Source organism: Equus quagga, chromosome 10, assembly GCF_021613505.1.
Source record: "Equus quagga isolate Etosha38 chromosome 10, UCLA_HA_Equagga_1.0, whole genome shotgun sequence".
Taxonomy (NCBI): Eukaryota; Metazoa; Chordata; class Mammalia; order Perissodactyla; family Equidae; genus Equus; species Equus quagga.
This window is the reverse complement of record NC_060276.1, coordinates 66,461,171-66,486,064: the sequence shown is the minus strand read 5'-3', so window position 1 is coordinate 66,486,064 and position 24,894 is coordinate 66,461,171. Positions and strand designations below refer to the sequence as shown.

The following is a 24,894-nucleotide window of genomic DNA, read 5'->3' as shown; positions in this document are numbered from 1 at the left end:
AAATGTAAATTATAATCAACCATATTTAGCAAACAACAAGACAACAACACTACTTATGAGATTCAGCCAATACAATATATAGCCTTAAGTTCTCTTATAAGACAATGATAAAGAATAACTCTCAATAAACATAACAAACATAATGAGTGTCAAACAGAGAAGAGAAGGAGACAGAAAGAATATGTGAATAAATAATGGCCCAAAACTTGCCAAATTCGATGAAAAAATATTAATCTATACATGCAAGAAGATCAATGTATGCCAAAAAGGATAAAATCAAAGACATTCAAATCTAGACTCATGATAATCAAACTGTCAAATTGACATCAGAATCTTGAATGCAGCAAGAGAAAAACAACTCATCATGTACAATGGATCATCAATAAGTCAAAGCTGACTTCTCATCATAAACCATAAAGACCAGAAAACAGTGAGATGGTATATTCAAACTACTAAAGGAAAAAGAACATCAACTGAGAATTCTGTATCCAGCAAAACTATCCTTGATAAATGGAGAAACGACATTCTCAGATAAACAAAAATTAAAAGAACTCAGTGCTAGCAGACACGCAAAAGATACAAAATGGAGCCCTTTTGGCGGAAATAAAAAGACACTAGACGATAACTTGTATACATGAAAAATAAAGAGCACCAGTAAAAGTAACTGCATAAATAAATATAAAGGACAGAAAAAATCTGTTTTTATTTGTAACACTTTTCTTCTCATTTCTTACTTTAAAACAGTAGCATAAAAGAATAACTAGAGAATTGTGTTGATGTGCTTACACTGTACACAGATGTAATTTATACAAGAAAAACAGTGGGAAGGAAACAAAGATATACTGGAGCAAATTTTGTACACAATTGATATTAAGTTCATATTAATTTGAAATCAATTATTTTAAGGTAAGGCTTTAATTGAAATACCAGAACCACCATGAAAAGAATAACTCAAAACAATATAGTAAAAGAAACAAGGAAATTAAAATGGTACTAGAAAATGTTTAACACAAAAAAAGGTAGTAATAGAGGAAGAAAGGAATAAAAAGACATAAGACACATGGAAAACAAATGGCAAAACAACAGACATCAGTCCTACCTTACCAGTAATTACATTAAACATAAATAACAAATAATCCATCAAAAGGCAGAGTTTGGCAAAACAGATTTAAAAAATACAATCTACCTATATGCTATCTACAAGACATATATTCTAGATTCAAAGACACAAAAAGTTTGTAAGTAAAGGATGGAAAAAGACATACCAAGCAAACAGTAAACAAAAGGCAACTGGGGTAGCTATACAAATAAGAAATAGAATTAAGAAAAGATTGTTACTAGAGATAAATAAGGATATTTTATTATAATCAAAGGATCAATCCATCAAGAAAATATTAAGAGCTGTAAATATATATGCACCCAACAAGTCCACCAAAAATAAGAAAAAATGGCAGAAAGAGAAAAAAATAGATAATTCAGCAATAACACAGTGATGCACCACTTAGCGATGGGGCTATGTTCTGAGAAATGCGTTGTTAGGTGATTTCATCGATGTACAAACATCAGAGTGTACTTACACAAAACCAGATGACATAGTCTCCTACAAACCTAAGCTATACAGAACTAATCTATTGGGACCACCATTGTATATGTGGTCCACCATAGACCAAAACCTCATTATGTGGTGCATGACTATAGTTGGAGACATTATGCTACACTTTCAATAACAGAACAACTAGGCACAAGATCAATAAGGAAATAGAAGATGAACAACTCTATAAAACCACTTGACCTATTAAACATCTATAGCAACTGCAGAAAAACAACTATAGAATACATATTCTCAAATGCACATGGAACATTTTCCAGGATAGATCATATGCTAAGACACAAAACAAGTTTCAATAAAGAATTGAAATCATAAAGTATGTTCTCCTATAATGAAATGAAATTAGAAATCAGTAATGATGAAATCTGGGAAATTCGCAAATATGTGGAAATTAAACAACAAACTCCTAAATAACCAACAGGTCAAAAAAGAAATCACAAAGAGAATTAGAAAATACTTTGAATGAAAATGTAAACAGAACATATAAAATTTAGGGGATGCAACAAAAATGGTGCTTAGAAGGAGAATTGTAGCTGCAACTGTCTACATTAAAAATGAAGATCTCAAATCAATAAGCAAAATATCTACCCTAAGAAATTTGAAAAAGAGCAAACTAAACCCAAATGAATCAGGAAGAAGGAAATAATACAAGCTAGAATGGAAATGAGTGAAAGAAAGAATAGAAAAAAATAGAGAAAATCAAGGAAACGAAACTAGTTGTTTTGAAACAATCAAAAAAGAATAGACAAACCTGTAGCTAGACTGACCCAAGAAAAAAAGAGAAAACTCAAAGAAATATGACCAGGAATAAGAGAGGGGACACTATTATTAACCCTACAGGAACAAAAGGAATTACAAGGGAATACTATCAAAAAATGTATGCCACTTAGATATCTTGGATGAAATGGATACTTTACTAGAAAGACACAAACAATCAAATCTGACTCAAGAAGAAAAATCTGAATAGACATATAAAAACAAATTTAATAATTAATCTACAAAATTCCCACCAAGAAAAAGCCCATGAACAGATGATTTCAATGGTGATTCTGTGAAATGTTTAAAGAAGAATTAACACCAGTCCTTCACATAATGTTCCAAAAAATATTAGAGGAGGAAATGCTTTCCAACTCATTCTATGAGGACAGTATTAGCCTGATACCAAAACCAAAGATTGAAACAAGAAAACAACAGAGCAAGCTACATTATGAATATAGATGCAAAAATCTCCAATAAAACAATATAAACCAAATCCAGAAACATACAACATAACCAAATGGGATTTATCTCAGCAAAGTTGGTTTAATATCTGAAAATCAATGAATTTAATACACCATATTTACAGAATAAAGATTAAACCTCATGATCATATCAACAAATGTAGAAAAATCATTTGACTAATTTCATGCCAACCATTCATGATAGAAAAACAAAAAGCCCTCAACAAATTAGGAACAGAGGGGAACTTTCCACACTTGAAATACAGCACCTATAAAAATTGTACAGCCAACATTGTAATTAACGGTCAAAAACTAAATGTATTTTCCTGAAGACCAGAAACAAGACAAAGAAAACTGCTCTTGCCAATACTGTAAAGGAGATTTTAGCCAGGCTACTTAGGCAGGAAAAAGAAATAAAAATCAATGAGTTTGGAAAGAAAGATATACAATGATCTGTAATAATAGGGGATATAATCTTATACATAAAAATCCTAAGTACTCCACCAAAAAAACACCCAAATATTAAAACTATTAGAACAAAAAGAAGCAATCTAATGAGTTGTGAAAGGTTGGAAGATACAAGATCAACAGAAAAATAATTTTATTCCTATACACTAGCAATGAATCAAAAATGAAATTGAGAACAATTCTATTTTCAATATCATGAGAAACAGTAAAATACTTGAAATAAATTTTTTAGAAGAAGTACAAGACTTTTTACACTGAAAATTACAAAACAATGTTGAAGGAAATTAAAGAAGACTGAATGGGAAGACAGTCCATGTTAATGGACTGGGAAAATTAATAGTTAAGTGTCAATACTCCACAAAATGATCTACAGATTAAATGTGATCCCTACCAAAATTCCCGATCTTTTTCATGGCAATTAACAAAATGATCCTAAAATTCATATGGAAATTTAAGGGTCTCAGAATAGCCAAAACAATGATGAAAAATAACCAAGTTGGAGGATTCTAGATTTCAAAATTTACTACAATACACACACACTTATTACTACACAACTTACACACAAAATTTACTACAATACTACCACACAGTCCAAACATAAGGTATAGAGATAAATGAAATAGAATTTAAAGTCTAAAAATAAAACTCCTGCATTTACAATCAATGAATATTCAATACGAGTGTCAAGATAATTCAATAGGAAGTAATCTTTTCAACAAATGGTGTTGGGACAACTGAAAATCTACCTGAAAAGGATAAAGTTGATCCTTTTATCTCACACCACATACAAAAAGAAATGCCAAACGGATCAGACCTCAATGTAAAAGCAACAACTTAGGTTAGATAATGGTTTCTTTATTACACCAAAATCAAAAGTGACAAAAGGAAAAAAACAGATAAACTGGATTTCAGCAATATTAAAAATGTCTGTGCTGTAAACAATGCCATCAAAAAAGTGAAAAAGCACACAGAATGGAAGAAAGTATTTGCAAATCACATATCCAATAAAGGTCTATTATCCAGTTATATAAAAAACTCTCACAACAAAATGACAAAAAGACATATAAGCCCAATTCTAATGAACAAAGGATTTGAATAGATATTTCTCCAAAGAAATACAAATGGCCAGTAAGCATATGAAAAGTTGCTTGACAGAAATACTAGTCAAAACCACAATGAGATACTTCACATCTACTAAAATGGCTAATATAAAAGACAAAAAATAACAAGTGAGAATGGGGTTAAATTGAAATCTTCATACGTTGTTGGTGAGGACATAAAATGGTGCAGCCACTTTCGTAAAGTTTGTCAATTACTCAAAACATTAAAGAGTTGTCATATTACAAAGCATTTCCAATGAGAAGCGTACACCCAAGGAAATGAAAATATGTCCACATGAAAACTTGTACACGAATGTTTATAGCACCACTCTTCATAATGGACAAAAGGTGGAAACCTAAATATCCTTCAACTGATGAATGGATAAACAAAATGAGATTAATCCATAAAGTAGAATATTATTCAGCCATAAAAGGAATGAAGTACTATATATTATAGTATGGATATACCACCCAAACATGCTAAGGGAAAGAAGCCAGACACAAAGGTCACATATTGTACTATCCCATTCATAAGAATGTCCAGAATAGACAAATTCACACTGACCGTTAGATTAGTGGTTTCCACGGTTGGCGTAAGGGGGAAATGAGGATTGATTGCTAGTGTGTGTGGGACTTCTTTCTGGGGTGATGAAAATGTTTTACAGTAAGACAGTAATTACAGTTGTACAACTCTATGAATTATACTAAAAACCACTGAACTTTAAAAGTGAACTTGATAGTATATGAATTAAATCACAATTGTTAAATAACAGTTGTTATTTTTTAAAAGAGAACTAACTTACCTTATTTAGAGTCACACTGATTAGCAGGGTTGCTAAGATAGGTGTTCTTGCTATAAAACATTTAATCTTATTATAGAATTGAGATAACACTTGTTAGCTATAAATCCATTGATAGGTTGCCCCCACATAATGGTTACCAGCATCTTGGCCATGAGTGAAGGTAAAATATTTGTACCAGCAAACTACCCATTAAGTGTAGGTGTAACACATAAACATGTAAACAAAGGTAAGAGATAAAGGAATACCACAAGGAGATTAGCCCTACCACTGGCGTATGTTCATCTACTAGGAGATGGAAGTTTTCCAGTGACATCATTAAGTCCAAAGATGATCCTATAATACAGTTGGGCTAAATAAGGATCTAGCAGAGAAGCAGAAGAGGTAAGACTCTGCAATGAACAGCCATGAAAGAGCCTCAAAAACAGAAAGTAGGTACATTTGACCACAGGTAGTGAAAAATCTTAGAACCACATCTACACTACAGAGGGACTGCCTAGCCAACAACTAGACAAAATATAATTTTATTAACAGATAGGAAAATATGACAACTCATTACCAATACAAGGCAGTGAAAAGCCAAAATTTTCGTAATGGTAGAAAAAGTCTAAGATCTACAAAATACATTTGAATCACCTTGGTAACTATGGTGTAGACTAATACTATTCAACAACAGCAAGAGAGAAGCAATGACAACTCACCATGATAAAATTATGGGATACACTTTTTTTTTGGTGAGGAAGATTGGCTCTGAGCTAACACCTGTGCCAATCTTCCTCTATTTTGCACGTGGGACACCACCAGGGCATCGCCTGATGAATGGTGTGTAGGTCTGTGCCCGGGATCAAAACCCACGAACCCCAGGCCACCAAAGTGGAGCACACAAACTCAACCACTACACCACTGGGCCGGCCAACCCCTGAGATACACTTTTTGATCAAGTGATTAAGTCAACATGGGCAGTATAACAAATCATGGACCTATGGTTTCATAATATGGCAAGCAACAGTACCTTCAGAACCACTCAACCCATGGTTGGCAGATCCTAATACCTAATGTTCTGCTAATAGATGAAATTCCACGGAGTCAACTAGAGGGGCGATAGAAGGTTTAAATGGTTAATACCATTAGAATATAATCAATCTAAACAGCAACATTGAACTAAAAGTAAACAATGAACAGTTACGCACGTAAAGCAATATAATGTGCTGAGCAACCCAGGTGACAACACTCAAGTGGACCACCTAAAAAAGTTTTGCCATGAAAAGAAAAAATTAAAACCAAAAGTGAGATGCAGCTCAAAGTACTGTTAAGCAAGCAATATGGTTGCTTGAGAAGATCAGCAAAATTAAAACACCACTTGTCACCGCATTGTAAGTATGGACAGTAGATAATTTAAGAAAATTAGAAAATAGGGCACAACTATAGCAATAGTATATTAACACATTCTACGCTTTATAGTACCCAGGTCAGCTTATCTTAGGGCACGCGCTTACTGGAGCAATACTACATTTAACAAAAATCAGCTGAAGTTATTGCAACAAAAGTATATAAAATAACAATACTTAGAAATTTTGGAATGGTACGTTAAGCCTTTAACAATATACTCCCTCAGACATTTTTCATATATGAAGTAACACACTCCTGTGAGATTGACTGTTTTTAGGAGAAACACGATCTTTGGTACTTGATGTAAATAAGTCACCTGTACAGTTTTAATTTGGTAGTGAAATTTTTAAATTGCTAGTGATAAACCAGAATGATGAAGCTAATAGGCAGGGATATCAAATTGTACATTGGCACTACACTACACGAAAACATCAGTTTATGAGCCAGAACCCGTAACAGGACAATATCAAAACATTAAACAAGCACCCTTGAAATTTTTCAAATGTATTTTTGGCTCACTAGCAGTCATCAGGTTACTGCAATAATATTCTATCAGAACCAAATTTGTGATGCAAGCAATGCAACATCATTCCAAAGGGGCAATGCGTTGTGGACTAATGCGGTACTACAGAATATCAGGAAGATTATTCTTTGTGTCCACAAGGCGGCAACAAACCTTAAAATACTTCCTCACAATGAAAGACAAAAAAAATCTCCAGAAATTTGGGGTCAGAAGCCTAAAATTACAGGACAGTAGCCACTATAATATACGTAATAACTAAACTGACCTCCTTTAAAAATGCCAGTCACCTCAGTGAATGTGGAGATAAAATTAACGTTAGAAGCAAATAATCAGCTTTTATCAAAACAAACATTTTTGGTTCTTTAGTAAGATCAGATTGTAACCTTGCTGTTTCCTCTGACCAAATTTCTGGTAAGAGTGGTAACAGAGAGAAAAGGCATCATATTTAGAGTAAACTGAGTAATGCAAGGTGTCCACTGTTTGCTTTTTGTCCACTGAACTGCAATCTGGAGGAACTTTTCTTGGAGTTTTTAAGAGTGAAAACCCCACTCTTAACGCTACTGAGGACCTACAGTAACTGGCAAGACTAGTTTACATATCACATAAGCAAAGTGAGGTATAAACAAGGAAAGCATACTACCAACCACCTATACCTAAACCTACAACAGCTGAGAATCACAATGCCTTGAAGAACCTTATATTATTGTTGTCTTCCTACCACTGGAGCATCAAATTGGGAGTAATAATCCCTAAAGGGAAATATGCAACCCACACCACTAACTGAAAATTAAGTACTAGTGAATTTCCACAATCACTGCTTATTGTCCACAGGAATGCACAAAACTTAGAGGTACACTGTGAATGGATAAGACACTACACATACCAGTAAATAGCCTTATTAATACCTTTAACAACTGAAAAACACAAACTATTGGGCTTGAAAATCCTACCAGAGTACCATTAAAATTATTTAAATGTCTAGTAACAAAAGACGATCAAAAGTCCTACAATATATTAGTGACTCAGAATGGAGGGATCAGACGGTAATGCTACTGGAAAATTGGGGAGCAATTTCTATGTACTTATTTTGAAAGGGTGCTGCCATGTGGACAAATGAGGTACTACATAAAAGCTATTGTGATGGTTATCTTGTGTTCACAACTCAGTGTCAAATTCCTACCAATCTCAGTATTTCTGTTTATGTACCAGAAGAGTTAAAATGCACTGCAGGAGCCGGCCCAGTAGTGCAGTGGTTAAGTCCGTGCACTCTGCTTCAGGGGCCAGGGGTTCACAGGTTCGGATCCTGGGTGCAGACCTACACACTGCTCATCAAGCCATGCTGTGGCGGCATCCCACATACAAAATAGAGGAAGACTGGCACAGATGTTAGCTTAGGGACAATCTTCCTCAAGAAAAAAAAATAAATAAACAGGAAGATTGGCAACAGTTAGCTCAGAGCCAATCTTCCTCACCAAGAAAAAAGAAAATTGCACTACAGATGGCACTAATTTCCTAATTCATGTGAACTGCAAATCAATAAATTCCCAAAGGGCGATGATGCATGTACCGATTTGGTAACATACGATTTTGGATCAGCTCCAATTTGTCTGCAGTTCAGTAACAAATCTGAGAAGGCTCAATACATTCCAACCTATGAAAACTCCAGACTATTATACATATAGCTAATAAGCAGTGGCACTAAAGATGAAACAATGGTCATAAGACAATATTGGAGCCAGGAGAATCAGGCATACATTTATGACTAAACTTACCTATATACTTTGGCCCGTCAAAGGTCCTTCAAAACCAAACTTAGATTGCAAACTCTGCACTTGGTGAACAGCGATGCCATGTGGACAAACTTAGAACAAAATTACCAAATAATTACCTGAAACAGCGCCAAATCTAAAATTTAGAAATATGCCAGGATAAACACTACCAATACAGGGGAGGGAAGTGTTGTAAAACTACTTGCAAATGGCAGTGGTGATAAATACGTTCATGAAACATTCAGGATAAAAGCATATATATCCCTAAATTTAATGTAAAATTGTTACTCCATCAAATGCCTTTACTACTAAATTGCTGGTTTCCAATGCTTCAAGTAGTGCATTATTAGGACTTTTCTACTAATTCATCTAATAAAGGATGACGCCATGGGAACAAATGAAATACTACACAAGATCCGTGGTAATGGATCTTTTTCTCCAACACAGCACCAAAGTTGGTTAAGACACGTGAAAGATATGATGGGCAGTGGGATCCTACTGAACGTTGCCAAAAGTGCACATGCAAATGACTCCCCCAAAAAACTCCAGTCCCTAAGGATTTGCAAATAAATTACACCGAATTTTATTTTTAAAACCTTAAAAAAAGAATCAAGAATCAAGGGATCATAATGAAAATGCAATTGGAAAATATCAAGAAGTTGGCATGTAACGTCACCTCTAAAGGGGCAACGCAGAGTAGACAATTGGAAAATTCCATAAATCCGTAGTTATTTGTAAGCCACTAGGCAGCATCAATAAAAGGTAGGTGACCAAAATTCTAAGCATGACATTACTAACAAGACAATGTGAAGACATAAATACGGACTAGTACAGCTATCGAGGTTTGCAGTATGTGTTCTATTGCCAGATCAAATTTCCCACAGAAAATTGGTATTTGATAGCAAATGGCTACTTTACCACACTACAGATTTGTCAGTGGCTCAGGATTTCAAAAATGGGTGCCAAATCTGTAATTTTATTGGGTAGCTGATTGTACTGCCTATTTGTACAGAATGGAAATAACTAGGAAATAGCTGGATTTCTACGTGAAATTAAACATTGCATCTAAAAACATAGTGCAACTAGTGTTATCACTGCGTATGTGTATATGTGAGCATGAATAGATAGTTCCTTCAAAGGCCCTTAAGATGTATTTTTTTTGTTGTTAGTAAAACTTTAATAGGTCCAAACTTTGGAACAGAGAGCTCTGCACCAGAGATTTCCAAAAGACAAAGCCATGCAATTACATACGAAAGATTTCCTTGCTTCTCATTTGTCCATAGAGAAACCAAAACTGGAAATTCATTACAACCATACGCATGGAAAAATCATCCATTTGCTGAGTTTAGCTGCCATTTGAGTGTCAAATCTTATCTGAAGAACGAACTAAGCTAGAAAAACAGAGTAGAGCCATGTCTAAGATGTTTATCCTCCCCATTTCAGGACAGCAGGTCTCCAGCAGTGCCTGTCAGCAACACAACAACAAAGCAGTGTCTACAGGAGCATACTTAAGAGGGGCAGATGGACAATCAGAAGGCATCAACACACTTTAAAGAAACCAAATACTCCAAAGGCATTTATTGAAAAACTGCTAAGAAGGCTTAGCTGCACTAATGTATGGTATTGTCTGTAACATTAACTCTATGAAAATTTAAGCAATATGTCCTAGGCAGCAGAATGCTTGAAAGGAATAGTAACAGCTACTAATAGTAATAGACATGAACCAGGAAAATACAACCCAGCCCATCAAGGGATAGTTGAGAACCACAGCATTTAGAAGAACCCGAGCTGGGTAAGACAAACAAGTGCTAGCGCTATACTAACACAGGTTCTTGTCCACTTGCAGGGAAACTATCCTTAAAACCAACGGGTGGAGATTATATTGTAAATATATGGTTCCCAAAGAGCAGGGGCACCACACGTGACAAAACTATATCAGAACATTTTCAAATAGCAAATACATTGACGACAGGCACTAATACTAATTAGGCATTAAAGAATTTCACTACCTAAAAGATTGTGGCGTATTTGTTGATAGTGATGGCAAGCTCCCATCTGAATTTTGCCTCCTAGTTCACTTTAGGGTACACTTTATCAATGTTGTCATTAGGCAATCGACTTCTTAGTATTGGGCTGCTTGATGGAAGGTACTCCACAATGTGCTGAGAGGTCCTCGAAAGGGCCTTTGTATGGATGGTGTCTAGGACAGACCATAGGGAGACATATGTGTCTCTAGTTCACGAGCTCTAGTGCAAGGTGGGGGGAGGGGGGGAGCAAGGAAAGTGAACTAACCTTAACTTCCAAGGATGAGAAATCTTCTGTGCCAAGAAATCTTCTGTACTGTAGCATGAGGCTCCTTCGAATCACTGTAACAGCCACGCAGGAAGTGTATTCATGAAATTCATGAATCCCACCCATACTCCAAGGACATGGTAAAAAGTATTTATTCCTCCCCTCTTGTGGAAAGTTTGCCAGTTTGTAGTTCCCCACATAAAACCAGATGCTTTTCACTTAAAAATGTCATTTTTTTGTGCTGGAGTCTGAAACTGACAATTCAGAAGATGGTTTTATTCCCACCTCTGCCAGTATGTCACTTTTACAGCTTAAAATAAACCAAATCTTTCCTTTCTTGGCCACTTTTAACATGTGATTGATGGTGAGATGTGAACCAGAAAGGGCAAAGGAAGTCTTCAGGGCCCTTTTAAAAACTAAGCACCTCATCCAAAGGACAGATAACTCAATATAGGGTACTGAATACAAGGTACAGTGGCCTTTCTGGCTGGCAGTGATCAAAGATTACCTTTATCAATGTTTGTGGGTATCACACAGCTCTTTGGGCTAAGTGTACCACAAACAAAAGGCATCAGGCTCATTCCTCCTCCCGATGAAAGCAAGGGGTAGTCTTTCTTTTCTTCATGGCAAACCTGTCCTGGGTTACCCTTGAGGTCAATGTCTACAATCATCCTTCTGGCTACAAACCATCTCACTACACCCTTTACCAGAAGCTCTAGTCCTAACATAAGGCATGGGATTTCTTCAGTCTTTTATTTTGGAGTCTCATCCAAGACCTCCTAACTCTAGAGCACATGCCGCACTGCTGCACTTAGTTAAAAGGCAACAGGGCAGTGAGTCCCCAAGATGAACACCAAGAGTTCAGCACAGCAGAATCTGTCTGGACAGCTTTCTGGTCCTGATAAGCAGAAGCCAGTGAAAAGTACAGCTCAGCCAGAGACATCCCATCCCAAAGGACAGCTGGTATTTCACCAACACATATGATAGGAGACCCTTCAGGGGACCCAGGATCTTGCCTATATGGCATACTATTCCGTGGGGAACAAATGTTCGGTGTTGGTTCCTATCGTCTTACAGAGGCATTCTCATCTTCAAAGAAATCTGGCTTCCTGTATTAGGTGAACATAGTTCCAATATTAACTAAAATTTCTCAATAAATTAACTTCTCTTAACCTTATCCTCAAGTGTAAAACATGGAAACTAAGAAGCACTTAAAGTCAAGTTACTGAAGCAGATGGACTACAATCTAATGTTTGTAGTTATATTTATTACTTAAATGTCCTGTACTTACCAGACAGTAAGATTCTTTGAGGCATGTGAAATCCACAAAAAATCTTTTAAGACCTTAACACACCCAAATCCCCACTGCAGTCCCTCCCCCATCAACCCTCAAATTGAACACAGCGGTAGGTACTCAGGAAACACTGGTAAGACACAGGCTGGTCCATCAATCCCATAAGGTATGAGAAGCCAGGGAAAGGGTGGAGAGGTCACTTAGATATAATAATGGAGGCATCTCAAGTTAGGACTTCTATATAAATATGATGGTCCATGAACTCAATTTTCAACATACTGAGTAGTCTGGGAGTGAAACAGAGAAATGGCAAAGGACTATTTTTCAAAGTCATTGCTAATAACTACAGTGCCTGCTGACAGGGCTGGGTAATAGAGCTGCAGCCAGCCCCGAATTTGGGGGTACTTGTTAGATGACAAAAATCTGTGTCCCCTGATTCCTACAGGATAAGCACCCTTCCCTCCACGAGGCCCCAAACACCTTCTCTGTTGCTCTCCATCAGTCTGACACCACATCCCCATACCACAAGAAACCGCCCTTCCCCACTGCTTTGGTGGCCTAAATGACAGCCAGGAGTGGTCCCTCTCCCAGTGCTTGAACTCATCCAGAGCACACACAATCGCCGACCCTCAAAATACACAGAACCAGAGGCAGCATTAAGGGGACACAGGTGGGGCTGCGCCTTGCCCAGGAGATGGGGTGATGTGAAGAAGGCTGCTGAGACAACATTTCTTCTTGGACTGAGGCTTGATTTCTTCGAAATACTATGCAGTCTTTTCTTCCTTGAAACAGATTCCAAATGGATCCTCCATCCCTTTCCCTCTTGTCCCAAGCCCTCAGGCCCACATTCCCTACTCAGTAACTCTCAAACAGAATTCCTAATAGCATCAACCTGTATGACAGGAAATGTTGAGCAGCTATCCAAAATCCCACACCTACCCCCTATTTCCCTCTTGTTTTTTTAATACATGAGAAGCCAAGACTCTAAAACCCCTAAATTATCAAAAGCAAAAGTACTGGAAGGGCTCATGTGGTTTGCTTGGGATTTCAATCTAGCCCGAGGAAAGCTGGACAAGTTGCCCCACATCCAACTGCAGATCTCAGTGTTCACACGTAAAAACTGATGGGGCCTAAGGCAATTATCTATCCAATTCTAATACTCTATAGAATATGGACTTGTATTCCTTCTCTCAAACCACACACTCCTTACCTTCAGGCTAGGGAGGGGTACTGTCTAACCCAGAACAGCTCTGGTGGTAGCAGTGGCCTCAAAGGACTTGGATCAATTTCAACCATCTTCTGAGATGCACCAGTTCTTCTGAAGCTGCAGCAGGATATCGAATATGGGAAAGTCTAATTATGCCAAATGAGCCCTTGTCCTACCACCCTGCTCCTTGGAGCTGTAAGGCACCTCCCAGATTCCGCCAAAAGCTAACTTACAACCGGTTTGGTGTGAGGGGACATTGGGCATCCAGTGGCTGGGTAAATGTAAGTGATTATAGTTCCTGGTACTTGGCATTCCTCAGGGCCAGGGTGAGACAAGGTGACTTTCTGGACAGATTAACCTAATTCATAGGCACTGTGAAATGACAGATTACTGGAGATGTGGTGCGAGGCTAAAGACAAATGGAGGAAACCTACAAAGGGCTCCCTAAATCACTCTACTCATCTTCTCAGTAGGTCAGCTCAAAAATTCCTGCTGTTGTAAACAATTCACTTACTTAACAGCCAAGCTGCTATTAAACTACAGCTGAGTCACTTGGGGGTAAAGTCTCACAGGCAGAAGCAGGGAGGCAAGGCACAGAACACAAGCCAGCGTCTAAAAACAGAAGCCTTCAACAAGTAAGCCCACCACACTCAACCACCAGTTAAGAGATAAAAGAAGTCTTCAAATGAGACAGGTGAAAGGATGGACATAGACACCAAGGGACATATAAGTCATTCTTAAAAGACTCCATAAAACTCCTCAGTTGTCTAATTCCAGACATGGACCCCAAAAAGCCAGCACAAGAAGCACCTTGTACCATCTACAAACTATAGCTCAGTCACTGACACTCCCAAGATCCCAGGAAACCATGGTCCCCACTCCCAACACACTTATATTCATTCCAAAGATAAATGACCCCACACACTCACTCCCATCAATTTGCTGAGAATTTTATGAGGATTTCTTTATTGTATAAGTCTACCAGCTTTTCTAGGCAGGTGGTTAAACTCTAAATATGAAGGATTCGAGAAGGAGGAGGTGAGAAGGAAGATTATTTAAAAACAATAAAAACAAAAAGAGTATTAGACTCAAAGTAGATAGATGAAAGGGGGCAAGATGGGATAATAACTGCATGTGTCAGGCAAAGGAGAATAAAACAGGAATATATAAGGGGCCTTACATGTAAGGAAGGGGCTAAGAGTGTGGACCCTGCAGTACGATCACCTGGGTACAAATCCCTGCTCTGCAAATGACTTGCTGTGTGACTTTTGACAAGTCACGGAGACTGTCTAAGCTGCTTCAATCTTCCCATCTGTAAAATGTGGACAGTAATACTCACAGCACCTAAAGGAAAGGGTTACTGTCAGCACTAACTGCTTTAACACATGAACAGGGCGTGACACACAGTAACTCTCGAATAAATGTCAGCTGCTTCTGAATCTGAGGTCCAGCAATCTGGGCCTATTGGTCACTGTGCTTTGTTGTTTCAGCCCTGATAGAGGGATGCTATTCTCATAAGGCCACGTTGCCAGGTAAGAAACTGGATTCAGTATTGTGCCAGGTATAAGGACTTATGCACACTACAACTGAAGTGACTCGTGCATACATGAATTAAGTGCATTTAACTTAAACCTGAAAAAACTTAAGGAGCTAGAAATTCAGAAACTTCAAGACCAAGTCAAGGCGGAGAGCCAATAAACAGCAAAAAAAGCTTCCCAATTCCAAAGGAGTCCCTAGAAAAGGAGCAAAGCCTGATTTTCAAAAAGGCTGCAGTCAACACTGGAGATGCAGGTGTGACACCCAAAGCCCACTCCCTCCGACCCTGTCAAAGCAGGTCTCTGTCAGGGCAGCGAGCGCTAACAGCCCCAACCACTGCTGCAGGAGTAGCTCTGAAGAACAGATGCTGCTCAGTTCTCCCTCTGTGCACAGCCATTTTCTTTCCTATTAAAAAAATACATATATTTAGAAAAAAACTGTCCTGTTAGGGGAGGCTAACTGCACTTCAGTTGAATCGAATGCTTAACTGCTGAGGAACCACACATATGCCCCAGAGAAATATATAAGTGATTACGGGTCATCTGCTGCCAGGCAAGTATTGGAAAATTTTCGTATGTGTGAAGGTCAGCCATGCTTTTCTTCCTTTGACATGTATGAGTTAAGTGAATCCTAAACAATGCAAAGCTTTCCTTGGAATGTAAAATGCCATGAATTGAGCCTTCCAATTTAAACTGCAACTTAAAAGCATTCTGATTTTGTTAAAATTATTTTCTTCCCAATTCACACTTTGATTATCTGCACAATGTAGATGACATTAACACCAATTATAATTAACTCATTAGAGGATGCAGGGAAGAGAATATCTGTAAGGCTCATGGTAGATAATAATTAATAGGAACACAGACATAAGACAGTTAGTCTTGGCACAGTAAAGCTATGTTATTAATGAGTTTTCTTTAAAATCAACCAATTGGACAATGCATTACAGTTTAGAACTTATTCTATAGTTTATATGAATACAATTTTTCCCCTCTTACAGAGACAGCCCTCTTCCCAGCAACATTACGGCCTATGTGATGGAATGATTCCCCACCTGACTTAACTCTACAATCATCAGTGGATGAGATTGGAAGTCAAACAGAGGCTGAAGACCTGAAGGTAGCAGGGCCTTAATTTCCAAAGCTGAATCTGGAAAGAAACATCTGTGGCAAGAGTTGACTTGGTGGCAGGTTGGCTCCCAGGAATCTCTCTGCCCCGGTAGCCAAAGAAATGTACCAAAAGGCAGTTCTCTACTTGGGAAGCCAATGCAGTACTTTGGAACAAGTCTCATTCTAAAGGGCTTCTTCCACGGAGTGTGGTTAAGTTGCAAAAACATGTGTATAACAAGGTTGTTAGGATGGAGACATCACAAGAGGAAATACCAGTGAGGTGAAGGGTAATTAGGAAAGTCCAAAGATGACACTATAGTATCCTGAGGCAATTAAGAGCTTAGGCTCGTGCATCATAACAGATGGGTTCAATAAGGAAGTCTACAATTTATTGGCTGGCCATTCTTGGGTGAGTTCTGAACTTCTATTGGTTTGATAACCTGTCTTTGAAACAAAATAAAAACAATACTAACATCAGAGTTGGTGAGATTATTATATCAAGTATAAGCGATTAAAACAATTCTACGTTTAGCGATCTCTAAAACGAAACAACCTTGGGAGGAAATGGCCTTTATTAAAAGTCATTTCTGTACAGCTCGTTGTGTCTGCCATGTTTGAAAACCATGAAGACGAGGGTCCCATCCAGGTGTTCTACTGGAAAGGCATCCCCATTCATCCTGACACACCTATCCTATAAAGTGTTCTGACTATTTCTACTTTGCTGGTCCAGCATTCAAATTTTTTTTAAAAAAAGCAATTCTTAAAAAGTTCCTGATCTTCCTAGGAACACAGTCACCACTGGACATTGAAAAGGACCTCATTTATACCTCCAACTACAGCATCATTTATAAAGATAATTAGAGCCTACAGAGCAGAGACCCTGGGGCTGAATTGCTTGACTCACTCTGTGACATTTGGGGGCAATGGTACTGAGTGTAACTGACCTCAAATACCCCATCTAAAAAAAATAGGGGATAATATTAGAATTTACTTCCTGAGCACTAAAACTGAGTTAATGCTCACGCAGAACAGTGTGTAACACTTACTATATGCTCAGTTAATGTGAACTATTGTTATCAAAAGTTATAAAAAAAGGAATATTGTATAAAACAGACTGCTGTCTGCAATAGAACAAACAGGTAAGGGATGATTAAGAGGTATTTAAATGAGGAGGAATAGTTGTATTTGGTAGAAAAGTGCTGGGAAAACAGATTAAACGGGTAAAATAATCTTGCAACCGTTGAAAGTATATCATTTGGTGACAGAAAAAGTAACAGAGCCATTTCATAACATAGGGCTGGAAGAGGAAGGCTAAGAATGGTGAGTAACAGCTGGGCACAGGAAGATCATGTTTGTCAGACGTGAGAATGAACTAAGTGTGAAGAGGTATAGGGATATATAAACAATACCTGCATCTTAAATGTGGGTCTAATTACTTTACACTTGACTTTGATCATCAATTAATCAAGAGATGCAAAACAGACAAAAAACAATAATTGGTCTCTAACAAGTTTATAATAAATCATCAGGGAGATATACATACAAAGATATTTCCATAAGTATATCTAATTTTATGTTCTAATTTTATTTTTTAAAACTTAAAATAATCCCAATGTTTAAAAAAGAGGTAAATGTTATACAAAATAATCATGGTCCAAATGAGAGATTTGTATGCATTCATATTTAATGATAGGAAAATGTTCCTGTTAACTTAAGAGCCATCTAAAAATATTACCAATATACATACACATACTAGAAAGAAATGTACCCAAAATCTGAGTGGTTTGTTCTTTTTTTTAACTGTGCTATACTTTATTTCAAATTTTTTACAATGAATACCTATGCCTTTTATAATGTTTTTATACATTGTATAATGGGGGAAGAAAACAATTCTTTGAGTGATAGGTATCAATTTGAACTTATTCCTCCCTAAAGAAACTGACTAAAGGCCCTCAGAAAATACGAAGGGAATAGGAAGGAAAAAATGAAAAAGAACAGATGTTCAGGAAGCCGATAATAATTCTACACAACATCCTATGACCTACATTAAAAACAATAGCTAAAAGAGTATTTTTTAAATCACAGAGAACTATATACCCAATTAGTGTTATTGTTTAATTTTAACCTAGGAGAATAGACAGTGATGCGAAAGGTGTTGCATTTAGAATAAGAAAACATTTTTGTTAATTTTTGGGTAGCTTTATGCTATTAATATGGATGCCTCATAATTCCAGTGACCAAAATTTTATCTTAATACTCCAGAGCCAATTTAAAGATTTTTATTGCAAGAGGTAAATAATTCTCTATAGTACAGTTTACTCTGACCAACTCAATTAGCTTAATAAAAGAGGAAACAATTAACCAAAAACATTACATGCATGTTCTAGATCAGTGCTGTCTATTAGATAGCGGATAAACAAAATGTGGTATATAAACAAATATATGTGGTATATAAACAAAATGTGGCATATACATACAATGGAACATCATTTGGTCACCAAAAAAAAAAAAAAAATGCAGTTCTGGCACATGCAACAACACTGATGAACCTTGAAGATAATGCTAAGCACAACAAGCCATACACAAAAGGACAAATAGTGTATTGCTCCAATTACATGAGGTACCTAGAATAGGCAAATTCACAGAGAAGAGACTGAAAGTAGATTAGACGTTACCAGGGCCTGGGGAGAGGGAGAATGTGACAAATGTACTAATCTAAGTACAATTATATTTTTATAATTATATAAGTACAATATATTACTTATAATTATATAAGTACAATGTATTACTACAAATGTAGTAATATAAGATGTTAATAGGGGAACCTGAGTGTGGGGTATATGAGAACTCTGTAAATTTTATGTAAATCTAAAACTGTACTAAAAACAAAAAGTTTACTTAAAAAAATTAATGAACAGAATGGCATACACCCCCAAAAAACTTTACTCTAAAAATAGGTTACCACGCATTTAGATGTTTCTATGTGCTGAAAATTAGATTTATTACAAATTCAATAAAGCAAATTGAATCAAGCTTATAATATCCTTGTGAAATGCCTGGTATGCAAGGAAAATTTTGGAAAACGTGTTTTGTGATATAGGGCTAAAATACAGGTTAAACAGTCCAGAATCTTGTATATTTCGAAGAAAAGTACTTAAGCAACCATAAAATGGTTAAATAATAACACTGTGGTATACATTAAAACATTTTTGGATGGGAATTTGGGAAGAATGCTAATAAATAAAAACTTCATATTTTTTACCAACTTTGCAAGGATACCATATAGAAATACTCATACAACAACACATGGATCAAGTTTTCACTGCACCATTATTTTTGAAAGGGACAACCAAAAGCCTTATTAATAAGTAAACTGTGAAATAAATTATAGTATCCATGAATTTTTATTTCAAACTAAGTGCCAAGTATTCTGATGAATATAGTCCAGAGTCATGTGTTCAACGCTAAAACTGATGATTTTTAGAACATAAAATTGAATGACTTATATATGACAAAGGGCCCTACTATTTGAGCCATGCAAAGACATATGGCAAAGGCAGAGGATTCTCTATGAATATGACTGTCATGAAATATCCCATATAAGTTACTTATTGCTCAACCAAGAACACAGGTAATGTGCAGCAACAGGCATGCAAAAAAGCATAGATCATGAAACATTACCTAGTACTGTTCCTGATATAGCTCTTCTATGTTACATGCACTCTGTTTAAAATCACACTGCATTATTAATTTTAAGATGTATATTTTTCTGTTATAAAGACCATATATGTATATATCATGTGACATCATTATGGGACACTTGGCAGAAAAAAAATATAACAGCAGCTGGCAAAATCAAAACTATGGGTAAAATTGACATAAAATACAATAATGAAAAAATTCAATATGGAGACTACTCTAGTAAATTGTTAAAGCAGACTAGTCAAGAGCCATAATGAATAGTCACTGATGTAAATATTATGCAGAACCAAGAAACGTAGAGTATACAAAATGGCATCACATAAATGAATCTAAATGTGGACAGGCAGCAAGTGGGCATAGCAAACAGTAACATTTATAATATTCACACAATCAAAATAATTCCATACTGTCACAGGAAAAGACAGTTAATGACACAAACCAGTGAGTCCAGAAGCAGACTCAAATAAATTATGAGAATTTAATATTTGACAGATGTAATTTTAAATGAGGGAGCAAAAGATGGATTTTCAAGAAATAGTACTAGACAACTGGCTAGCCCTTTAAAATCAAATGTGAGATCATTATATGACTATGACATCAAAATAAGATCCAAATAGATCAATGATTTTAATTGAATTATAAAGGTGCTATAAAGAAGTATGACTTGTAGAGTCGCTCATGAGGATGCGATGTGGTTTTTTTTTTGGCCTAAAATGTGGTGAATTATATTCACAGATTCCCTAAAACTGAACCATCCTTGCAAGGTTGGCATGAACACCTCTTGCTTGTCTACTAATCATGAATTTGCTCCTAGATTCTTCTCACCAAGTTTATATTCAGGCTATTTGCTTATATATCACTATCAGAGATTGGTCTACAAATTTATTTTTCAGTTAGTCTATTGTTTCTACAATATGCCGACTTTATAACAAGACTATTGACTTATACATGCAGAGACTATCTCTGAAAGGTTACACATGAAATTAGTAATAGTACTTGTATCTGGGAAGAAGGAAGCCTGAGGACTAAGAAATTAGGGGTGGGAAGAAAACTTCACCTAGATCAACTTTAGTACAAATTGAATTTTGTACTATTTACCATTTGCATATATTATTGTTTTTGAGAAAACTATTATAATCTGTGAACGACAGTAGAACTGGAACATTTTCAAAGGGCAATCTAGCAACCTAATGAATCAAATTATTAAATGTACAAACTCTTTACTCATAAATCATAAAGAATTACTAGTGCAAGTACCCAAAAACAACTGTGCAAGATACATAAAAATATAAACGAATGTTGCTCAACATCACTGATCATCAGGGAAGTGCAAATCAAAACTACACTAAGATATCACCTTACACCCATTCGAATGGCTATAATCACCAAGACAAAAAATAACAAATGTTGGAGAGGTTGTGGAGAAAAGGGAACCCTCATACACTGCTGGTGGGAATCCAAACTGGTTCAGCCACTGTGGAAAACAGTATAGAGATTTCTCAAAAAACTAAAAATAGAAATACCATATGACCCAGCCATCCCACTACTGGCTATCTACCCAAAGAACTTGAAATCAGCAATTCAAAGAGACTTATGCATCCCTATGTTCAGTGCAGCATTATTCACAATAGTCAAGACATGGAAGCAACCTAAGTGCTCATCAACTGACTGGATAAAGAAGATACGGTGTGATACCATGGAATACTACTCAGCCATAAAAAATGACAAAACCGTCCCATTCACAACAACATGGATGGACCTTGAGGGTATGATGTTAACTGAAATAAGCCAGATAGAGAAAGCCAGATATGATTTCAGTCATATGTGGAATATAAACAAACACATGGACAAAGAGAACTATTTAGTGGTTACCAGGGGGAAGGGGAGTGGGGGGTGGGCACAAAGGGTGAAAGGGCACACCTATAAGGTGACTGGCAAATAATATGTACAACTGAAATTTCACAATGTTGTAAACTATCATAACCTCAATAAAAAAATATATAAACGAATGTGAAATACACTGTTTGCATTTAGGGGATGATACATATGTATCATATACATATTGGTATTACATTCATACCAATGTTTATTCAACGTTTAATGAGCATCTACTATGTGCCAGGCAGTTCTAAGATTTGGAAGCACAACATTCTAAAAGGACAAAAATCCTTTGTCTACAAAGACACAAATCCTTGTACATACCAGCAAGGAGCTTACATATCATCATCAGCAACCAAATTGCCACTAGGCTGCCAATCAATCAGGGTTATAGGAAAATATACTAACGCAAGACGGCAGGCCACTTTACATTATTCCAACATAAGCTGAGTCCCAAAAGTCTTAATGCTTAGTGGACTCCTACAAATTCTAAACCTCCACGAGTCTGGTAGAAATTCATTGGTTTTAAGAGGTACACATAATCTGTTCAAAGTGGCTATGTCTATATCTTACATTACATTACAGCAATGTAATTTCAGACCCAGGGTGCAATGCTTATATAATATGATACACTGATTGTATGATCCCAGGGACTAACAGACATATTGTGTAGTCTGAACTAGAAAATAATCGATCCAAAAGTATCAAATTACCAATTATAGATCAGTCACTAAAATTACTACAAGATATACTGACCCCTTGACTTCACTATATTTGGTTTAATGTCAGAGGGACCATTCTGAGAAAAACGAACCCCCAAGCAGAATTTAAGTCAGACACTTTATATTACTTCAACAGATTTTTAAGTTTCTACAAAATGAAAATAATCTGGAAATTACTCCAGGCTGCCTATCATGATTCCAAGAGAAAGGAATGGATGATGATCAACCCAAAATAAAAATGGACAAAATTTTATCTAGGGACATCATGAAAAAGGCTGCATTTATGACTGACATGATTAGCGACCTAAAAGTACAGTAATTTTAGCAGGAACACCTAATGGACAAAATTAGGTCCCTTGGAACCTCTAATAATTGGAATTTATATTATTTGGTGGTAATATATATATAGTGGTAAGTGCACTGTCACAATACCAACAGTCGTTCAGAAAACAAGATCTCCCAATGTAAGCCCAGGTACCTGGCCTCAAAGTGGGGTTCTGCCTTAGTGTACAACTCAGGTGATAAAATTCCCTTGAGGTCCAATGTTGCAAAGTCCTCTTCTCCCTTCCTATCTTGGCTTCATATCACCTATACTGTTAGGTAACCATCCTATGTACCCTGTACTTAACTCTATTATACTTCTCCTAGCTTATTGATCTCCCTGAGAAAATCTAGAAACTACTGCATGCATAACTATATGTCCAGCGTCCATGGCACAGGAGGCATTTAAATTATATAAGTTGAATAAAAACCTAATCAAAAGGAATAAATGAGTGAGCATGGCTATGATTATTTAAAAAAAAAAACTTATATTACAACAGAGTTTAAAGACCAGTGTGTAAAAGAAATCAACAGATAAGTGAACACAATATACCTTAGAAATATACAAAACATTACAGTAAAAATGAGGGACCGGCCCCGTGGTTAAGTTCGCACGCTCTGCTTCGGTGGCCCAGGGTTTTGCTGGTTCAGATTCCAGGCGCCGACATGGCACCGCTCATCAGGCCATGTTGAGGCAGCATCCCACATAGCACAACCAGAGGCACTCACAACTAGGAGATACAACTATGTACTGGGGGGATTTGGGGAGAAAAAGCGATGAAAAAAAAAAAAAAGATGGGCAACAGTTGTTAGCTCAGTTGCCAATCTTAAAAAAAAAAATTAAAGGTGTATCTTGTCACTGGAACCTTCCAAACATATCAATTCTGCTACCCCTCCAAAAGGAAATTATACATAGAAAATTCTTGCTCTCATCCCTGGATGCACCTGCCCCATTCCCCTAGCACCTACAGATAATCATTTTTATATAAATCTCAGTGTTACTTTTTTTACCATATGTGAACATGTATATTTCACTTTTTCACTTAACAATGTATCATCGCAGAGACTGCTTCCTCGTTCATTTTTACAGCAACCTAGTATCCCCTTATGTGAATGTACCAGTTTGTCCAGTCCCACACTAATGGGCTCCTGGATTGTTTCCAATCTTTTGCTATTATAAAACACTCTGCAACGTGACATATGCAATTTGTTTCACATATTTCTAGAAGAGGGATCACTAGATCAAAGAATAAAGGCAACTATAATTCTGATAAATATCTCCAAAGTGTCCTCCATAAGTATACTATTTTCCACTCTAACAAACATTCTGTAAATGCCAGTTTTTGCATAGTCTTTCCAACAAAGTTGCCAACTATTAACTTCCTATAGTTTTATTTTTCATTTCTCTTATAAATGAGCTTGAACTCATAAATTCTTTCATAGGTTTAAGTGTCATTTGTTTTTCTGTGAAGTGTCTGTTCATGCCCATTGCTCATTTTAAACTACAATCTTGATTTCATTTAGAAGCTTTTTATATATTAATGGAGATTAGCACTTACTAATATGTGTTGCAAATATTTTTTCCAAATTTCTCATTTTTGTTTTGACTTCTTTTTCTTTGGATTTACAGTGCTTTTTGACATGAAATATTTTATTTATGAAACTGCATTTATGAATCTTATTTTATGGCTTCTATATTTGAAGACACAGATAAAGGTGCATTTACAAATCAGTGGGCAAATGATTGATTAATTAAGAAATGGAATAATTAAACAATTGAGAGAAAAAAGTAAATCCTTTTCACTTAAAAAAACATTACGGATTAAAAGACTGGAAGAATGAGAAAAAATACATAAGCAAATATTTTGATTTGATCTCAGGATTTAGAATTTCTTTCTAAAAGTAAATCCAAAGTTAAACATTTATTTAAATACATTAAACTCAAATTTTATGTC

The 24,894-nt window shown here is 36.3% G+C and overlaps 1 long non-coding RNA gene across 18 annotated transcripts in view; it reads right to left on the bottom strand.

The window, feature by feature from the left end:
* LOC124245782 (uncharacterized) overlaps positions 1-24,894 on the bottom strand; it is a 76,173-nt gene that overhangs the window by 11,072 nt on the left and 40,207 nt on the right. For 8 of the 18 annotated variants that reach the window (XR_006890333.1, XR_006890325.1, XR_006890339.1 and 5 more), the window contains 3 exons: positions 13,675-13,788; positions 11,171-11,244; positions 10,888-11,078 (listed from right to left, as the gene is read on the bottom strand). The exons of 6 other annotated variants lie outside the window; for them this stretch is intronic. This is a non-coding gene — a long non-coding RNA (uncharacterized LOC124245782). The remainder of the gene's footprint in view (positions 1-10,887; positions 11,079-11,170; positions 11,245-13,674; positions 13,789-24,894) is intronic. 4 more of the 18 variants (XR_006890327.1, XR_006890340.1, XR_006890329.1 and 1 more) reach the window with 3 other exon arrangements.